This window comes from Triticum urartu, chromosome 5A (assembly GCF_056163025.1).
Source record: "Triticum urartu cultivar PI428250 chromosome 5A, HENAU_Tu73, whole genome shotgun sequence".
In the NCBI taxonomy this organism is placed as follows: domain Eukaryota; kingdom Viridiplantae; phylum Streptophyta; class Magnoliopsida; order Poales; family Poaceae; genus Triticum; species Triticum urartu.
Window position 1 is genome coordinate 319,705,203 of NC_141877.1, and position 13,980 is coordinate 319,719,182.

A 13,980-nucleotide genomic window follows, 5' to 3' on the forward strand; every position below is an offset into this window, starting at 1 on the left:
TATATTTGAATTTATTTGTTAAAGAGCATGGATGCTTGACCAAAAGAACGAGCACCACCATGGCAGAGAAGCTCGGCTTCCTCGTGCCATTGTGTTCGGCGACGAGTTTTTCTGAGCTCGCCACGTGCTACCGAAGTGCTCTTTGTACTGCCGCTGAAGTCCAAATCCACCTCGTCCTGAAGTGTGAACTACTATATTGTTACGTACTAGCAAACATAATCAAACAATTATTCGCCACAAGTTTGGTTTCTCTATACCAGTGTGTGTCCTTTTTCCTCCGTCCTCTCACCATCACACATTTCTTATCATATCATGTAAAGGAAAGAATAGCAGTACTTGGTTCAGAGGAAGGAGTCTACAAGAAGAAAGGAAGTGGTTTACAGAAAAGTGCATACACTTTGGTCATGAGGCAGAGACATCCTGTAGTTCATTCTTTTCTGTACTAGCAGTAACAAGGAAGTAGCCTACGGCGGAGCTAGAGGAGGCCAGTGGCAATGGTGCACGGGCTTCTCCTCGCCTCACCGCACACCCTAATTTGCACCAGTACCTACTACTACTGCTCCTCTTGGTCAGATCGAGCATGGCCAACCTGACAATCAACAACAACAGCAGCAGGCCAGTCTAATTATGTGTGTATCGGTTTAAAATAATGACAACAAAGAGAGATAAAATGGCTAACGATATTTTGTTTCGCCTATTGAAAATATTTCTTGGATGTCTTTTGGAGAGTGGATTTTTTCACCCAACTCTTTTGGAGAATGGACTGCAGAATTTCAATTTGACTGGTCCACCATTTCCATGCGTAGGTCAATGAGTTTGTGAAGCGTGCTTGAGCTGCGAAGATCCATGCTTACATAATTGGCCAACTGAAGAAGGAGATGCCTGCAATGATGGGGAAATCCAAGGCTCAACAGCGACTTGTTGACAACTTACAAGATGAGTTTGCAAAGGTACTTCCATACAAAATAGCGTCCCAAGATGAAACCAAATGATATTCAGCTACGCTTGCATCTTGATTAATAAGTTGCCTCTTTTCTGCACAATGTGCTCGCTCCATTGACACCTGAGATGTATTGGAAACAGGTCCAGAGGGAGTATCACCTTCTGGCGGGCGACTTCCTCGATGTGGAGCACTTGAAGCAGGTGCTGACTCGGTACAGCATCGACAAGTTTGAGAAGATCACGCCCAAGATGGTGCAGGCCGTGGACGACATGCTCGCGCACGACATCCCGGACCTCCTCAAGAACTTCAGCAACCCCTACTAGTGAACTTGTTGCTAACCTCTCGTTAGTTGCAACTTGTTCCTCAAGTGTGTTCGTCTGCCATGACTCATGATGGAAGTAGGCAAGCATGAGAAACCCAGGCCCTTGTGTGGCAAAAGTGATAAACGTGTTACACAATGTTCAGAGATGCATTGGCTCTTTCATTTTGTCTTCAGTGTTGTACTGGCGTATCCTATGCACCATTGACAACTGTTCAGAATAGATACCTTGGTGGGAGAATTCAAGATGAATAGGGACTATAGTAGGACTTGTGTTTTTTGGGGCAATTTTGGCAGAAACATACATGGATTGGCCAGTTTCAAAATTGCAGAAATGAAGTTTAGAAGGAAGAAACATTTCCTGAAAGAAATCCATGTGTGGCAGCAGAGCAGACGCTACCCGCCTGCTACCATGTGTGGCTGTGTCAGCTCCCAACAATCTCATCCACAAATCGTGTGTCGTAGAAAAACGGCGCAAGCAAGATTGACCGCACGGCAGGCACTGGCAAGCCAGGCGGGAGCGTCGGCGAATATCAACATCTGAAATCTTCCCCTGAAATATATAATAGAGTTTACAACAATGTTCTTATCTGTACGGATGCTTGCACACCAATCTGGACTGCAACGGGAGGATGAGGATGTGCATGCCTCTGCCGGCAGAGCACGCGAGCGCACACACACATATCGACACACATGAGCATGCACACATCGAATTGAAGCTATTCTAAAAGAGCAAGAGGAATTCCAACAATCTTGTTCGACCTTGCACGAGAATTTTGTTCGACCTGGCCGATGAGTATTATCCGAACGTTCCAAGAAAATCAAGAGAAGAAGATAGAAAGAATGTGTTTCTCTGCTTGTCTACAGCCGTCGGGGAGGAGATGAGAAGATAACCCCGTTTTGTTCACCTATAGCAGCCGGATAGGAGGATAGAGGCGCCCGACCACGAGCAGATGGAAGGTCAGATAGAGGGAGGAGAAACGGGGGGTCCTGGGTTTCGGCTGGGGAGCGGGACGGGGCGGATGCCTCGCCGGTGTCCGGGGAGCATGGCGGATGGCTCGCCGGCAGCCAGGGAGCGGAGCAGCGAGAGGCAGGTGCGACGTCCGATGGGTCACGCGTGTCGGGGCTGGAGGAGGGAGGTGCCTTGGGAGGTGGCTCTCTGGCGACGGGGGAGGAGGAACTCTGACGACGGTGGAGGAGGCGGGGTGCGGCCGTGGCGGTGGTAGGGAGGTCGGGGTCCGGTTGTGGCGCGGCGGTGGGGAGGTCTGGGAGGTCGCGCAGTGGCGGGGATCTGGGGAGGTTGCCGCGATGGTGGTGGAGCAGGGGAGCGAGGATGCCGGCGATGGTGGGGGTGCGGGGGAGGAAGGGCCGCAGCGGCGGGGAAGGAAGCGCGGGGCGGCGGGGGAGGAAACGCTGCGGCGGTGAGGGAAGTTGACTGGGATCCCACGGCCAACGCTGCCAACTGCCCCGGCGTGCCGCCGGCGCCATCTCCCCCAGGGTGTCGCTGCCGCCATTCCTCGCCGCCAAGATCCAACCTCGCCGGCCACCGACGCACCCGCGGATCGGCGGCCACCCTCTCGAGCAGGATCACACGCGGATCGGCGGCCACCGTCTCGAGCAGGGTCACACGCGGGCCACCCCCCGAGCCATCCCCTGCCCGTCGACGGGTCACCGTCCCTGGATCCACGCCCCTCCTCCACCTCCTCCTCTCGGTGGGGCTCTGTAACCGAAGCGCCCAAGCAGTTCACCGTCGCCACATTGGGCCGTTCAACGACACACCACCTGACCACCAGGACTGTCGCCACTGCAGTGCCAAGATCCACACTTCCACCATGCTCTGGTGAAGTCCTGGCTCCAATTTTTGGAGGGTTCAAATTGTCTTTTGATTCAGTTTCTTCTTTGTTTTGCCTACTGAATGGATCAAGAACATCACTTGGTAGTTTCAGCATCTTCCGTGCTCTCAGCTCATCTCATTTTTGTGTTGGTGAAATGGATCAGAATCTCACTTTTATGTTGGTGAAATGGATCAGATGTTGGCACGATCCGGGCTCTCTCGGCAACTGGGGTTGCTCTCTTTCCTCAACCATATGGCTAGCAAAAAGACTGTAACTCCAACCACCAGGGTCATTCCCAATTCCTATGAAGTTCAGACTTGAAAAAACATGGAGTTCAACCTGACCGTGTTAGTTGAATCACTCGTGGATCAACGTCAAGAAGGAGCATCGCTGCTGCCCAACATAGCCACGGCAAGGGGACACAAAAACAGTGCATTTTTTTAATTAACACTACCTCACCTCTAATAGAGCTTGTTGCTCCCTTCATGTATCTGTGTGCTTAGCTTGTTATAATCCCCCATAGAAAAACATAAGTGGACCTTCTTTCTTACTCTCCAGATGTTGTTGTGTGCAGCCAGAAAAGTAACTAAACGCTTGTTTTGTTGTGTGTTCTGCAACTCTGTCTCATAGGAAAAACAAAAAACTACCAGAATGTTTACTAGTTCTATAAAGAACCCGTCACAAATTCACCACACAAAAAGGTTTGCATGTTAAGAAAAAATGTTTACTAGTTCGACACACAATCCATCCATCAAATGTGTTCACAAACTATCATTCAGAAAAAATCACATGATCATAGACGACGGAACAGTTTGATGTTATATTACAGAACTCGTATTTGTCATGTTACTAAAAAATAAAACAAAGAAGTTCAAATTAAAATAACATAACCATTCAAAAATGTTTTTAAAAAAATGATTTGCCCAATTTTAAAAAAACTAGAAGTTCAAATTAATATAACGGAGCAATTCAATATTTACTAAAACCTCGGATTTCTAACCACTACTAAAGAAAAATAAAACAAAGAAGTTCAAATTAAAAAAGAGCAGATCAAAATTTCTATTAAAAATGTATTTCCTACTTTGAAAAAACCCTAGAAGTTCAAATTAAAATAACAAAGCAATTTTATAATTATAGTAAAACTCGTATTTTTCAGACTACTAATGGAAAAAAATCAGAAGTTTGAATTTTAAAAACTAAGAAGTCCAAATTGAATAAAAAGGAGCAATTTGATGTTTATACAAAAATTAGTTTTTTCTTGTTATTAAAGAATGGAAATAAGAAGTTCAAAATGAAATAACCAAGTAGTTCGATGCATCAAAATTGGAAAATCCAAATCTTCTGATGGGGAGATCATAAGAAGTTCAAATAAAATAACACAATAGTTCGGAAAAATGACAGACCACTTTGAAGCAGTTATTTCACCGTTTCTAAATAGAAAACAAGAAGTTACATTTTTAAATATAGAGTAGTTCAAAAATCATAAAAAAGACTTTCATCGTTTCTATTTTTTCTACAAAACACTAGAAGTTCATGTAGCACATGGAGTTTATGTATCAGAGTGATGTATTTGTTGTGCATGTAGCACACGAAGTGTATTTGTAATGTTATGTGTAATTTATTGAATTTTAATAGCATGCGAAGTTCATGTTTAAGAAATTCCGAAGTTCACGTGTATCGCATACTGAAGAAATTCATCAATGGAAACTAGGATTTTCCCCGATAGTAAAGATTAAACCATTAAGTTCAAAAATAAAAAAAGAGACAAATTCGATGTTTATTTTAAAATCAAACACAATTCTTTACTCGAAAAATAAAATATGTGAAGTTCAAATTAAAATAATTGAGAAGTTCAAAGTACATTAAACCCTAGGATTTATAAGCTCAAAAAACAAAAACAAAAAACAATGCCATTTTGGGCATTTTTCCCCAATACTAAAGATTAAAATCAAGAAGTTCAATTCCAAAAAACGGAGTAGTTAAATGTATGTAAAAAACTCAGGTTTTCTAGTTACTAGAGAATAAAACCAAGAAGTTCAATTCCAAATAACGAAGAAGTTCGATGTTTCTAAAGAACCTCCAATTTTCACATTTCTAAATAATGCACAATGAAGTGCAAATAAAAAAGGTAGAGTGGTTCGATGTCTATAAAAAAATCAGATATTTTCATGTAATTGAGAGAAGTTCGGATTGATAACTGCGAGAAGTTCAAGTACTACACTATGTGCATTTTGTATGGAAAAAAAGAATGAAAAAGCAAAGGCTAAAAATTTTGTTGCTAGAAGTTCAAGTGCTCGGACCGAGAAAGTTCAAAAATTCTTGTGAGAGAGGTTGAATAAAAATACATGACAAAAGTTCAAGGGGAAAACAACGGGAAGTTCAACTACTACACGGAATGTGTTTCAGGTGAGAATAAAAAGAATGTAAAACTAAAAGCCTAAAACGTTTGTTGCAAGAAGTTCACGTGATCCTCCCAGTGAAGTTCAAGAACTCTAGTGCGAGACGTCCGGCCTTCAATTAAATGTAAAAAAACAAACAAAAACGATGTTGTTTTTGCCATTTTTAAAACTGCTCCCAAACGACAACGAATTTGTAACGTCTGTCTACATGAAAAAGATGCTCCTATTCATAAGCTTTCCAACAGTATATTATATGCTATGTTCCAATGAATGGTTTAAAGGTTTTATGTATACCGTTTAAAACACATTTTTGTGTATTCAAAAAATTCTTTTGAACCATCACGAGTATGAAAAACTGATCGACACAAGAAAGTTGCGATTTTTCAATAGCTTTCCATCGGTATATCATTTGCTCAATTCCGGTAAGTGATTTGGGAGTTACGGGCAAAAAACAGCAAGTCAAAAACAGAGTGAAGTTCAAACAGACATGCCCCAGAAGTTCAACACCAATGCATTTACGTTCGCGATGAATGCATAAATCATGATCTCGCCATTTTCTAATTTACCTCAAAATGGCAGGAATATCATTTGTGTAAGTTCAAGTCCTCGGTCGGAGAAAGTTAAAAAAATTATTGTGAGAGACGTTTGTAAAAAAAGATTATTATTTGTGTAACACTGACGAATGGATGAGAAAGTTATAAACAAAAATATGTGACAGAAGTTCAACATGAAAAAAGTAGGAAGTTCAACTACTACACTGAATGAATTTTAGATGAAAAACTTTTAAAATCGCCGCGAGTATGAAAAGACGATCAACACGGGAAACTTGCGTGTTTACAACAACTTTCCATCGGTATATCACCTGCTCAATTCTGGTGAATGGATGGAGATCTACTTGCAGTGGATGGATATCTATGAGAAAAAAACACGTGAAAAACAGAGTGAAGTTCAAGCGCACACACTGAGAAGTTCAAGTTCTTCACGTGGTGCATATTTGAAGAATCTGTTTCGCGATAAAGGCAGAACACATGATCTCGCCGTTTTCGAAATTACTTGTAAATGGCCAGGATTCAGAGAAAACCATCAACATGAAAAAGTTTCAAATTTTCCGTAGCTTTTGAGCGGTATATTATTTGCCCCATTCCGATAAAGTTTGTAGAAATTACGGCAAAAATACATTTTTAGCCATTTTCAAAACTGACATAAAACCGTAATGAATTAGGAGAAACAATATATACAAAAAGTTTCGCGTTTCTTCAAGCTTTCCAACGCCATATCATTTGCTGCATTTGGACGTACGGTTAAAAAATTAGCTCGAAAATACGAACTCGGTGAACTTGTACCGTTTTCTAAATTACTTTTAAACCATTCAAAATTAGAAAAAAAATTTAACATGAAAAAGCAGCGCATTTTCATAAGTTCTCCAACGGCATATTATTTGCCTCAATTGGATTAGCCGTTTAGAAATGGCATCAAAAATACAAACTCGGGTGTTCCGTTTGCAAAATTCTACGATTTTCCGAATTACTATTTAACCGTAGGGAATTGGAGAAAACTTTCAACATGTTGAAGGAGCGGTTTTGCAGCAGCTTTCTAACGCCATATTATTTGCCTCATTCCGATAAACGGTTTAAAAATGCGATCGAAAATATGATTCACGTTTTTTTGTATGAAGAAAAAACGGTTTTCAAAACTGCTCTTAAACCGCTTACATTTGCCAAAAATTTAACTTGGGTCATAATACTGATGTCCTTAGCTTTCCAACGGTATATCGCAAGCCCCATGTGGACACCTTTTAGCTGAAGTTCAACCTAGTATTCGAGGAACAGGCGCGTTACTCGGGAAGTTCATGTTGTGATCAGAATATTATTCTGATCCCGTGATCAAAATAGTGTTTGTGTGTGTGTGTGTGTGTATAGAGAGAGTAGCACTATTCTAATCCTGGGATTAGAATAGTTATTCTGATCACGATCCACCCTATATAGGGCCCGATGGATGTTCCTGAGATCCCGAGCAACCCACCCCGCCGGTATGAGGAAAAGAAGCCCAGCCCACCTGCTACCATGATCCCCTCCCCTAACCTTCGAACTGCATGACGCCGCAAACACCGCCTCCCTCCCTGCCTCGCGCCGCCGCCGGGCCCCGGCCACGAATCGCACTGCCGCCTTGCCCCGACCTTCAACCGTGCCGCCGCCGCGTCCTCCCTCCCGTGCTGCCACCACCGCCTCCCTCCCCACCTCGCCACCAACCGGCGCTGCGCCGCACCCTTGACCCCAACCAGAGATGCCGCCTCACCTCCTCCCTGGATCCCGCGCCATCATCCCCCAAGCACTACCGCTCACAACGGGAGCAACCACCGGTGCGGGCTGCTCCACCACCTACCGGCCTTCACCACTCCCCTCCATCAGCATCGGCCCCGCCCCATCCACCGAGAGCCGTCGTCCCCCATCTCCCTCCACCCTCCTCTACGCGTGATGGACGCCATGGCACGGGACCGTGAGCTCACCGGATTCCTTCCCCTACAGCCAGTGCCACCACCTACATCCGGCGCCACAGTCATCCAGGCCGTTCAACTTCGCTGCCTCAGGCCGTGCAACTCCGCCCGTGTGAGCGCGCGTCACTCCTCCGCAGCTTCTCCACTTCGAGATGGCAGGTGACCTCGTTGATGTCTGAAGCTACTTCCTCCCCCCTGTCCTAAAACCGAATCCATATCAAAGTGTCGATTCCTCCCCCTGGCCAGTCTTGTATTTGTTCTCTAAGTGATTTTCATTGATGTCTGAAGTTCAGATGTATCTGCAGCTGCAAAACACTCGTGTTTTTGGGTCTGAAGTTCAGATGTATCTGAAGCTGCAAAACACTCGTGTTTTTGGTCCAAAACCAGGCAAATGTGCGGCTGAAGAAGTTCAAACAAGGGGCGCGGAGCAGCTGGAGGTCAACGAGCAAAGGGGGCGAAGCTAAAATGGAGCAGACGGAATCTTTGCGCAGTGGCGCACAAACCCTGAGTGTGTACGGTGTGCCTTCGAGCAGCTACCATGCGTGATGCGAGCAACTTGGGAAGCAATAATACTACTAGAGACGGAACCTCAAGATGACTGAAGTCCAACTGTTGCGTTGGACAAGGTCCATCAAATTCGTGGTTGATAAATTCAACCCTCCCAGGATGTGCCTATTATTTTTAATATATCACAAAGATGAATGCATATACACAAAGATGAACATTGTTGTGAACTCTATTATATTTTGTAGGGGAAGATTTCAGATGTTTATATTCAGCATATTACCAAAAGAGTTCGGTGAAAAAAAATCACTCTCCAAAAGACATCCAAGAAATATTTTCAAGAGGCAGATGAAAAAATGGTTAGTCATTTTCTCTCTCTTTGCTGAGAATGGAAGAGCTTCAATTTTCTAAAACTTTATCCTAGTGGAGAATCAATTGACTCAGCTTGATTTCTGTTCTGTCACAGTTGATGGCGAGATAGATTTTGGCGAATTTGCCAGGATGATCAAAAAGACCAGCTATGATGATATCTAGGTGGGGAGATGTCATTTCTGAGAGTGTGGATCTTTGTGTAATTTTTCAATAACCACTACATGTATGCGTGATGTACTTACTGAAGCTTTGGCTGCATGTCGATGTACACTGTGAGTTACTAGATGAAAATGGGTGTTCGCACTATAGGATGCTGCTTGCACTTAATGTATAGGATTTTTATTTTTTGTGCTGTTGATTTGTGTAAGATATTTTGAGTTTTGGAAGTTCAAAATTCTGGTGCTGGAGAGTTTTGCTCCATCATGCATGCAATAACAATATTTCTAGATATGAAAGCTTTCTTGTCCATCTAAAAAATGTTTCAACATAACAAAAAGAGAAGAAAACATATAAAGGAGTGCAGTTCAATCACTGATAATAGGGGAGTCCAGTAACAAAAAAGCTTCAACTAACTTAAAAAAACATTGATGCAAAGTTCATATTCTCTGCCACGGATAGTTCACAATGTTCGCTTATGACAAAACACACAAATTGGATATCTAAGAACAAAGAAGCGGACACAAAGAAATCCCTAAAGTTCAAATTTAAAAAAAATAAAGAAGTCTGAAGTTTATTAAAAAAGGAAAACAAATTTTGATTGTTTCTAAAAAATAAAATAAAACGTTCAGGTTTAAATAGCACAACAGTTGGATGTTCATTAAAAATACTCTAAGAGAAATATAAAACTAGAAGTTCAATTTTAAATAATAGAATAGTTTGATGTATATTATAATCTTGATTTTTTTTCTCGTTATTAAAAGAATAAAACCAAGACGTTCTAACTAAAATAACGAAGTAGTTCAATGTATATAAAAAATTCAGATTTTCCTTATTACTAAAACAATAAACCTAAGAATTTCAATTTATAATAGTAGAGGGGTTTGATGTTTTTTTACAAAACTTCGATTTCTCCCTTTACTAAATTCATGGACTCGAGCTCGATTATCTGTCATTTCGGTGGTACCACCAGAAGGAAAAACTGTTCTATTTTCCAGCAGCGGATCATGCCAGTTTGAGGAGGGCTGAAGTTCAATGTGATGTGGATAAAATATTCAAAGATTTTTGTTAGTACACTCATACACGTTTTTCTCCGTTCAAAAACCTTAGAAATTCAAATCTAAAAAATGGAGCGGCTCGATGTTTATTTAAAACTTGGATATTTTCTTAGTAAAAGAAACAAAAATAAGAAGTCCAAATTTAAATAAAAGGAGGAGTTCGATGGTTATACAAAATTTCATATGTTTCCTCATTATTAAAGAATGAAAACAAGAATTTCAAACTAAAAAATAAGAAGTCCAAATTTTAAATACAGAGCAGTTCAAAATTCATAAAAAAAGATTTTCACCGTTACTAAATAAAAAAATCTAGAAGTTCAAATTTAAATAACGAACTGATTCAATATTTAGTACAAGCTAGGATATTTCCGTTACTAAAAAAATAAACCAGGAAGTCCAAATTACAAAAGAAAAGTAGTTTGATATTTATAAAAACCTTAGATTTTCCTTGTTACCAAAGAAATAAAATGAAGAAGTTAAATTAAAAAAGAAAGTAATTCTATGTATATGGAAAACCAAAAGTTATTTTTGTTTCTAGGAGAAATAAAAGTATGAAGTTCAATTTTAGAAAAAAATGTTTGATGCTTATTTATCAACTATATTTTTTCTAAAAATAAAACTAAGAAGTTCAAATTGAAATAATAGAGAACTTCGAAGTTTATAAAAAACACATATTTATCGCATTACTAAAGAATAATACGAATAAGTTCAAATGAAAATAAAGGAACAACTAAAAAAAGTTTACAAAGAATTTCACATTTCTTATAAAACTAGAAGTTGAAACTAGAATAACGAAAGTGGTTTGATGCTATTAAAATAATAAAGTGTTTCAATTTTATAAAACATATGGAGAAATTCGATGATTATAGAAAACTCAGATTTTCCTCGTTATTGAAAAATGGAAACAAGAAGTTCAAAAATTAAACAGCCAGAAGTTCAACTTTAAAAAATAGAGCGCTTCAAAATTTCATAAAAAAATTAAGAAATAAAAACAGGAAGTCCATATTAAAAAGTTGGAGAAGTTCGATCACTATAGAAAACTCAGATTTTCCACATTATTAAAGAATGGAAAAAAGAAGTTCAAAATTAAAATAACTAGAAGTTCAACTTTTAAAAATAGAGCACTTCAAAATTTCATAAAAAGGATTAAGAAATAAAACCAGGAAGTCCATATTAAAAAGATGGAGAAGTTTGATGATTATAAAAAACTCTGATTTTCCTCGTTATTAAAGAATGGAAAAAAGAAGTTAAAAAATAAAATAGCAAGAATTTCAACTTTTGAAAATAGAGCGCTTCAAAATTCATAAAAAAGGATTAAGAATATCACATTAAAAATTCATAAAAAACTCAGATATTTTCACGTAACCGAGAGAAATTCAGATTGATAACTGCCAAAAGTTCACGTACTACACGGTGTGCATTTTGTATTCAAAAGAAATAAAAAAGCAAAGACTAAAAGTTTGTTGATATAAGTTCAAGTCCTCCATCGGAGAAAGTTAAAAAAATATTGTGAGAGAGGTTTATACAAAAGAAATACCATTTGTATAACACTTGACGAATGGATGAGAAAATTACAAATGAAAAATACGTAACAGAAGTTCAACATGAAAACAGCAGGAAGTTCACCTACTACACTGAATGAATATCAGATGAAAAACTTTTAAAATCGTCGCGAGTATGAAAAAATGATCAATACACGAAAGTTGCGTGTTTACAACAACTTTCCATCAGTATATCACTTGCTCAATTTCGGTGAGTGGATGGAGAGATACGAGTAGTGGGTGGAGATCTACGAGCAAAAAAGCACGTGCAAAATAGAGTGAAGTTCAAGTAGACATGCCGAGAAGTTCAGGTTCCTCACGTGGTGCATTTTCGAAAAATCTGTTTCGCGATAAAGGTAGAACGAATGATCTTGCCATTTTTGAAATTACTTGAACACAACTAGGAATAACAGAAAACCATCAACGTGAAAAAGTTTTGCATTTTCCTTAGCTTTTCAATGGTATATTATTTGCCCCATTCCAATAAAGTTTGTAGAAATTACGGCAAAAATTCGTTTTTAGCCATTTTCAAAATTGACTTAAAACAGTAAGAAATTGGGAGAAACAATATATACCAAAAAGTTTCGCATTTCCTCAAGCTTTCCAACGCCATATTATTTCCTACATTCACACATACGGTTAAAAAAATAGATCGAAAATACGAACTTGGTGGAACTTGTACCGTTTTCTAAACTACTCTTAAACCGTTCAAAATTAGAAAAAACTTTTTACATGAAAAAGTAGCGCATTTTCATAAGCTTTCCAACGCCATATCATTTGCCTCAATTGGATTAGCCGTTTAGAAATGACATCAAAATATGAACTCGGCTATTCGGTTTGCGAAATTTTACGATTTTCCAAATTACTCTTTAACCGTAGTGAATTAGAGAAAACTTTCAACATGTGGAAGGAGCGGTTTTGCAGCAGCTTTCCAACGCCATATTATTTGCCCCATTTCGACAAACGGTTTAGAAATGCGATCGAAATTACGATTCATGTTTTTTGTATGAAGAAAAATGGTTTTCAAAACTGCTCTTAAACTGCTTACATTTTGCCAAAAATTTAACTTGGCTCATGATACTGGTGTCCATAGCTTTCCAACGGTATATCGCAAGCCCCATTTGGGCAATGTTGGCGGAAGTTCAACCTAGCACTGACAGAAGTTCGGGTCGAACAACTCATAGGCAGACTAAGAGCAGTTTTAAATAGGCAGAAGTTCAGGTCGAACAACCTGTTTTAAATAGGAATCTCGCTCATTGGCGGATTTTGCACTCGGGTCATGATGAACTCGCGTTTTTTGCAATTTTACTGCCTGAGTTGTTCAACCTGAACTTCCCTTTGTGTTAGGTTGAACTTCCGCCAACTTTGCCCAAATGGGGCTTGCTATATACTGTTGGAAAGCTATGGAAATCAGTATCATGACCCAGTTTAAATTTTTGGCAAAATGTAAGCCGTTTAAGAGCAGTTTTGAAAACCGTTTTTTCCATACAAAAAACGTGAATCATATTTTTGACCGCATTTCTAAACCGTTTATCGGAATGAGGCAAATAACATGGCGTTGGAAAACTGCTGAAAAACCGCTCCTTCCACATGTTGAAAGTTTTTTCTAATTCCCTATGGTTAAATAGTAATTTGGAAAATTGTAAAATTTCGTAAACCGAACAGCCGAGTTCGTATTTTCGATGTCATTTCTAAATGGCTAATCCAATTGAGGCAAGTGATATGGCATTGGAAAGCTTATGAAAATGCGCTACTTCCTCATGTTGAAAGTTTTTTCTAATTATGAACGGTTTAAAAGTAATTTAGAAAACGGTACAAGTCCCACTGAATTCGTTTTTTCGAGCTAGTTTTTTAACCGTACGTTCGAATGCAACAAGTGATATGGCGTTGGAGAGCATGGGGAAATGCGAAACTTTTTGGTATATATTGTTTCTCCCAATTCCTTACTATTTTAAGTAAATTTTGAAAATTTCTAAAAGTGTATTTTCACTGTAATTTCTACAAACTTTATCGGAATGGGGCAAATAATAAACCGTTGAAAAGCTATGGAAAATGCAAAACTTTTTCGTATTGATGGTTTTCTCTGATTCCAAACCGTTTTCAAGTAATTTCGAAAACGGCGGGATCATTCGTTCTGCCTTTATCGCGAAACAGATTCTTCCAAAATGCACTGCGTGAAGACTTGAACTTCTCGGCATGTCTACTTGAACTTCACGCTGTTTTCATGTGTTTTTTTTGCTCGTAGCTCTCCATCCACTGCTCGTAGCCCTCCGTCCACTCACCGGCATTGAGCAAGTGATATACCGATGGAAAGCTGCTGTAGACACGCAACTTTCCCGTGTTGATCATTTTTTCATAC

The 13,980-nt window shown here is 39.6% G+C and overlaps 1 long non-coding RNA gene across 1 annotated transcript; it reads left to right on the plus strand.

Moving 5' to 3' along the window:
* The first annotated feature begins 1,817 nt into the window (after positions 1 to 1,817).
* On the plus strand, positions 1,818 to 3,709 carry LOC147971225 (uncharacterized). The gene is made up of 2 exons (XR_015604587.1): positions 1,818 to 3,198; positions 3,293 to 3,709. It is a non-coding gene; the product is annotated as an uncharacterized LOC147971225 (long non-coding RNA).
* The last annotated feature ends 10,271 nt before the right edge of the window (positions 3,710 to 13,980 follow it).